The 6,792-nt window shown below is 37.9% G+C and overlaps 2 long non-coding RNA genes across 3 annotated transcripts in view; both read right to left on the bottom strand.

Annotated features, from left to right (window-relative positions):
* Window positions 1–1,828: 1,828 nt before the first annotated feature.
* LOC306942102 lies at window positions 1,829–3,183 on the bottom strand. Its single transcript, XR_013792238.1, has 2 exons — window positions 2,554–3,183; window positions 1,829–2,355 (listed from the first exon to the last, which is right to left on the bottom strand). It is a non-coding gene; the product is annotated as an uncharacterized lncRNA (long non-coding RNA).
* A 2,288-nt stretch (window positions 3,184–5,471) lies between these two features.
* The window catches only part of LOC306938903, a 3,981-nt gene continuing 2,660 nt past the window's right edge, over window positions 5,472–6,792 (bottom strand). For both annotated transcript variants that reach the window (XR_013791794.1, XR_013791795.1), the window contains exons 4-5: window positions 5,923–5,991; window positions 5,472–5,722 (exon numbers count right to left, since the gene is read on the bottom strand). This is a non-coding gene — a long non-coding RNA (uncharacterized lncRNA). The remainder of the gene's footprint in view (window positions 5,723–5,922; window positions 5,992–6,792) is intronic.

A 6,792-nucleotide genomic window follows, 5' to 3' on the forward strand; every position in this document is an offset into this window, starting at 1 on the left:
GTCTACCACAAAGAGAGCATCTGGCTCTGTCATGTGGAACAAGAATTTTCTACTTAGCTGTGTTCTTTGACATGACTTAAGACCCTTTGTTATTTTCACTTATGTGGTTAGAATTTAAGAAGTGTGTGGTGATGTAGTGGCTTCTTTCTGGTGTTGGCAAACACCTGGGGCTTTCTCTTTTCTACAAAGAGGATGGGGTGCCAATCAGGCATGAGAGATTGACTTTCGGGAGAAGAGAAAGTCACCTTGAGGCAACTGAATCTTGAGCTTGTTTGTACAGGGTGGTACATGTGGCACCCGTGTTTTCATAGAATATTACATAAGAGGGAATGAAACTTGAAGGTGAAACTCCATATCGGCTTCCCATCCCATCTCCCCTCCACCCCGCCTTCATTCACCCTACCTCCTCCCTCTGTTTACATGGCGGCCATCTTGTTCTAATCTGATGAGGGTACAGCTAAAGCCCAATTTATACTTTGTCACACAATTGTTGCTCACCAAAAATAACAGATTTTTGGCAAACACATGTACGACAAAGTATAAAATATGACTTAATGCTGCTGAGACTCTAGTTCCGTTATGATAGTTGGTAACTGAGCCAGACATGTAAACCGATTCTGAATTCCTCTTTCCTCTGAATTTTCAGTTTGATTTCTCCTTGCAGGAGTTGAATAGAATTGTGAGTAGATTTTTTAGTGACTTATGTTGAAATTAGAATTTGTGTTCTAATGGAAAATCTTTGTGATGTACAGTGTAAAGTTTTTTTCTTGCTTTTTTAATTACCATGATTGTTGAATGGATAGAAATTACAATATTCAAGTTATACAATGTCTCCTCTGTGGCCAATTGATTCTGGAAGACATGCCATATGACCTTTATGGTTTAACAGCCTTTATACAATGGGACATGCTTCAGAATCACATTACCATGGATTCACTATTTTTATATGTTAAAAAAGTCCACAAATCAAGATGTTTGATTCTTTGTCTGCCTTCATTAAGGGTGTAAAGCAATGTGATTTGAATGGTTCCTGACATCAATGAAGAGAAAACAGAGACATATTCCTTTACACAATACATTTTAACCACCCTATACTTATTTGACCAGGGTCCCCAGGGCTTTAAAAGTCTGCTAGTATTTCCCTCTACACCAAATCTCTTCGCCAAAAATAGAAGATCTACAAGCTCACAATGGGTTGTTAGTGTGTAGATCTCGTATTTTCACTGAATGTTTAGCCCAGAATAGGGACGTGAGGGGTTAAAGTTGTAATAGGATTCTTCAAGGATAACTTTTGGGGTTTTGACTATAAATCCAGGGATAAAATCCATTGGATTAAATGTCTACCATTGAAATACTGATGTTTTAGTGTGTCCATAGGAGCACTGACCAGTGAATTTAGCGGATTGTTCCTCGCTGACCATCTTCTGAAATGGTGGAAAATATATTTTGCTTGATCAAAATATAAAATGTACTTGTAAACATGTATTTCCAGGGTTCAAAGAACCCTAGAACCATATAATATGAACGAAGTACCGTGACTCTCTTTCCATTAAAAAAGTAAACATATTAAACAGTGACGGTTCGGGCAGTCAGACCATAGTCAGACAAAAACGGTATACTGTATGTTCCGTTGTATGATATTTCTACGGTATATCTGTGAGCAACTTTACTTCAGGGACATAACTCATTTTTTATACATACATTTACAGGAAACATATTTTGTAAGAACAAAGACATTTTCATTTGTCAGCATATTTGAAGAATATAACGAATATATCGAGGAAAGAGTAACTAACATACAGACCAGGAATAGTTCTTCCAAAGTATACACAAGATAAGCAAATTTATATATAAAAAGAAATACATGCACATATTACACACAATAGGAAATTTGTCTCTGCAGCAAGCATGCAATCAATGCATAACAAATTGAATTGTTATACATGTTGCAAAGCTGGTCATTGGTATATAGATCGTGCTATAGATCTTTTATAGATAACTCAATTTGATGTAAATGAGTTTAGAAGTTTGTTACAAGTTCCAACTAATGAAAGTGCTAAAAAACAAAAGTGTAAGTGAACAAAGGCTATCTTAACACACTATTATTTAATCTGTAACTGAACAACTCCTTTCTTATCATTTTGCTGTTGTCTGTATTGTAAGTTGATCCTGCCATTATGACCAGGGGTGGAAATTGTACAGTAATATCCTACTCAAGTAGAAGTAGTTGTACTAACTTACAGATTAGTAAGACAAATGTCGTTGGAAACCAGGTAAAAATACATAAATTGCTTTTTTTGTATTAATCTCATATAGCAGTATATGAAAGGGCCAATTTAAATGAAAGGGTAAACTCTTCTCTTCAATATCAATATACTTAATAAAAACTAAAACCAATCCCTCTCCAATTCAGTGATGCTCTCAAAAGGTGACAATAGTTTCATTAAAAGCTTTCTCAAAGAGGTTCGAATCAAATTTAAATAGAATATCCTTCTGATTGTGCCATAAAATAATAACGGTAGGATACTCTGTAATTATACTAACTAGTATTACTGATTTTATTGTGTACTCAAAGTATATTATTATTACAGTTACTTCCAGAAAATAGAACAGAACATTTATGATTTCAATTGTCATAACTAGCTAACATTACACTAACTAATGTAAGTGCAGAATGCTTTTTAAATAAACTTTAAAATCACACCCGTGTGAAGTGAGTGGTGCAACTCCATGTGGGGGTCCCCGGAAGTTCCAGGCACCCAGGAACGCTCCCAGGGGGCCGGCCCAGTTCCGGCGAGCCGCCCCGCGTCCGAAATGGTTGAGAAATTACAGTGTTACCATGTGGGGGTCCCCAGGGGGTCCCTCTACTGTACTGTAACACCCCAAATCATCACATATGTGTAATATGTGTGCGTGTGTTAGGATGCGCAACAGTGACACTTGGCTGTGAAAACCAACCAAACGCTATTTCGTGCTCAGACAGACAGACCCAGGCCAGGGAAAAAGCCATGGACCCAGGGACAAACATAGCTGTCTATAGGGGTGGTTGCACCACTCAAAAATAATAATTTCACGGCCTGGGCCGTGGCTCAGCGGTCCAGGCACCTTGGCCGGTAGTCAGAGTCTGGCAGTGTGCCGCGGGCTCGACTCCCGATCCCGACGGCCTTTACTGCATGTCACTCCCCCATTTCCTGTCAGCCTACTGTCTGTCTCTCTATAAAAATATAAAATAAAGGCGAAAGCCGCAAAAAAAAAACATACAAAAAAATAAATCACATTATTATTTCACAGTTAAGACTGATACACCTCAACACATGGAGTGAAATATAAAAATACACAAATGCCAGTTCCATAAACACAAACAAATACGGTTTGTGATTGCAACTTCTACACACAATATTCAAAGTTGGCTCCTCCTCCCCGACTCAATGACAATAGTGCACCCAAATGATGACACTCAGAAATGTCCCAAACAAAGTAAAATAAGTGGGCAGGGGCCTGTTTCACAAAACTTGGATTAACTAATCCAGGATTTAAGCCAAAACCAGGCTTGTTAAATCCTGGTCTGTGCAGCCTGGTTTATTCCATTCCACTAAAGCCAAGCAAGGCTTAGAATGGGTGGATTTATCGAACCAGGATCAAAGCCTGGCTGAATGCAGAGCCTGGCTTTTTCTCTCTAGACCCATTCGGTGGAACACAGATTTACAGATCCTTCTTCTTCGTGGGGTATTATGGCAGTTGGCATCCTTAATAGTTGCATTACTGCCCCCTTCTGTATATTTCAGTATCTTTACTAATCTATTCCAGACTTACTGATACAAGGACTTAAGCTTCTAAAAGAAATACTGCTGTTGTAATTAAAGAGAGAAAATACTCTCAATGGTGGATAGACTGAATGATTAACTACCCCAAAAATATAGTCTACATTTTACCACTACTCTTAACTTAAAACTTCATAATGAAATCGTCATAATAAATGTAAATAATAAAATAAATGTAATAAATGTAGCATCGTGATATCCAGGAAGAAACCCTAAATACAAAGTTAATACACCATTGCACATAAAAACGACTCCAGGGTGTCTAATGAAGTACTGTCACCTCATAGACACATGAAAAACTGGAAAAATAAAATTGTGGCACTCCATCTTTAATTATGCAAGACGAGAGCGGTAGCGGCGCTCCGGATATCGGAGAAAGTTGTAGTAGTGTGTAGGCTATATTAGAATAGACATGTATGTTGATGTAGCCTATATTGTAAAATATGCATTTCACACAACATGACATGAAGGGGACCCCCTCACTTCACACGGGTGTGATTTTCCATATTCATTGATTATTTTGTTGAATGATCTCTGTGAATCTGTGTTCATGATTAAATGATGATGTAATCCCCAAAAATGCCCTGGGGCATTCTCTAACTATTCCTGTAACTATTCTCTAACTATTCCTGTTAGCATTTGCAATCATTTTGAGATTGCAATGTGAAAGAATTTTCAAATACAGAATAATCAGAACGTACTAACTTGTATCTTTTGCAGCTTTCGCATCCAAAGTGAGTATACAGTAATGAAGAAGGGTTCCAAAATCAATAGATCGGAGAGGTTTGTGCTCATTTTTCTTAGAATTCTGCCATAAAAAATGCAAGCACCTCATTATAGCTTATGCATTAAGTAACACACATCCATTTGTCCATGCCTGATGAAATATTAAAGGGATTGTGACATAAAAAAAAGTTTTTGTAAATTGTCTTAATTTGTTTAGGTTTTCTGAGCTCAATTGCACCCAAAAAACCTGAACTTTTAACATTCAGTAGATTTTCTGTGGTTTTCTGGCTCAAACAAGTGCTCTGATTGATGATCCCATATATGTCAATGGGGTTTGCCAGCAGATGTCACTGTTTTGCCTGTTTTCATTGCAGCTCAAAAGGCTTCAGAACACACAGAGAAAACCTCAGACACAGAAAATCCAATTCAAAGTTCAGGTTTTTAGGGTGTAATTGAGGTCATAAAACCTAAAATAAAAACGAAAAAAATGAAACCTTTAAATTTACATCATAGTGATAACATTCAAATCAATGTAAAGTACAGTGTATAAAATAGCATAGACTGCGTTACTACAGCAGGGCTTTTCACTTGCATGGACATGTGCACAATGATAAAATACCTTACTAATATTATCTCACTTCATGGTATCTTGAACTCTACCTTGTACCACTATGATGAATTCCTGTTCTGTCTATAGAAGTGTCTATTTGTACGTCTCTAAATGTTTTGATGATTTGAACATGGTGGACCCTATTGGAAACAAGTGTAATGTTTAATTGGGTCGTCCACTCACAGTTAACAGCCTTTGTATTGAGTTTGTGCTTGAAATGTACTGTAATTCTGCAAACTGTTAATAAATTCTTCAATCAATCAATCAAAACCATCTAAAAATATAACTTTCCCAAGAATGAAAGTTCAGTATAAACTGACAGAAAGACAGAAGGAATTAAAGTCCCCCACCAAACAATTGGTTGGTTTTAATGCATTTGTTCCTTGGCTGATGCTGAATGATCCTTCCTCTAGTTTTAGAGGAAACCCGAGTTCTACTAAAGAGTTCGAGGTTATTTCCTGTAATTGTCGACTTTCTATACTGTAGATACCGTAGTATTTTTGTTCGTTAACCTCTTGATCCCAATGTCTCCAGAATGTCATCGATATCCATCGGTGGACCACTACTAGAACACACACACACACACACACACACACACACACACACACACACACACACACACACACACACACACACACACACACACACACACACACACACACACACACACACACACACAGTCTAAGTAAGAGAAGACCGCAAGGTCATGGTATGTAATGTGAATCATACATTCCACATGCACAAAAATACAAAAATGCAACCTACTCATTGAAGTCGTCAGGAAGTGACTCTGCCCCTCCAACCATGTTCCCATTAAAAGGCGAGAAGCCGGGCCTGAGGAAACCCAGACAGTTAAAAACATTAATAAAAACATCAGTTCTCTCAGAAGACATTCAGGCATGCAGGTTTGCTAATGATATGTACATATTTTCCACCAGTGAGTGTAAAAATTTATCTGTAAAAGTCCACTTATAGATTGAAAAATGTGCAAAGCAATCAAGCATACATAGCCAATCAGACAGAAAGCCAATCAGACAGAAAGCACATGACTTGTGCTTTCGTTTGAAATGTACCCATTCTGCATACTGTGAGATAAAGATTTCAATCAATAAAAAGACAGTTTTCCAATCAGGCGTTCTACCTTTGCCTCTGAACCTGTCATTCTGTCTCCGACATCAATAAAATGACTATTAACAGGTCAAGTCAAAGTGTCCCCTCCAGTCACCGGCAATAAATGCCCCATTGCTTCCATTCTTCACAAAATGATAAATGCTCTCAGAATCAGCATATTCACTTGGAGGATGAAAATGAAAAAAAAACCCTCAAACTAGAACTATACTAGTACTATACTGTACTGTCCCATGCTGTACTGTACTATACTGTACTGTACCGTACTTTACTGTACTGTAGCATACTGTACTGTACCATACATTACTGTACTGTGTACTGTACAATACTGTGTACTGTACAATACTGTACCATACCGTACTGTACCATACTGTACTGTACCATACTGTACCTTACCGTACTGTACCATACTGTATTGTACCGTAGCATACTGTGCTGTGCCGTACTGCTGCGCCCTGTGTGTGTGTGTGTGTGTGTGTGTGTGTGTGTGTGTGTGCGCGCGCAAGC

Source organism: Electrona antarctica, assembly GCF_951216825.1.
Source record: "Electrona antarctica genome assembly, chromosome: 2".
Classification (NCBI taxonomy): Eukaryota; Metazoa; Chordata; class Actinopteri; order Myctophiformes; family Myctophidae; genus Electrona; species Electrona antarctica.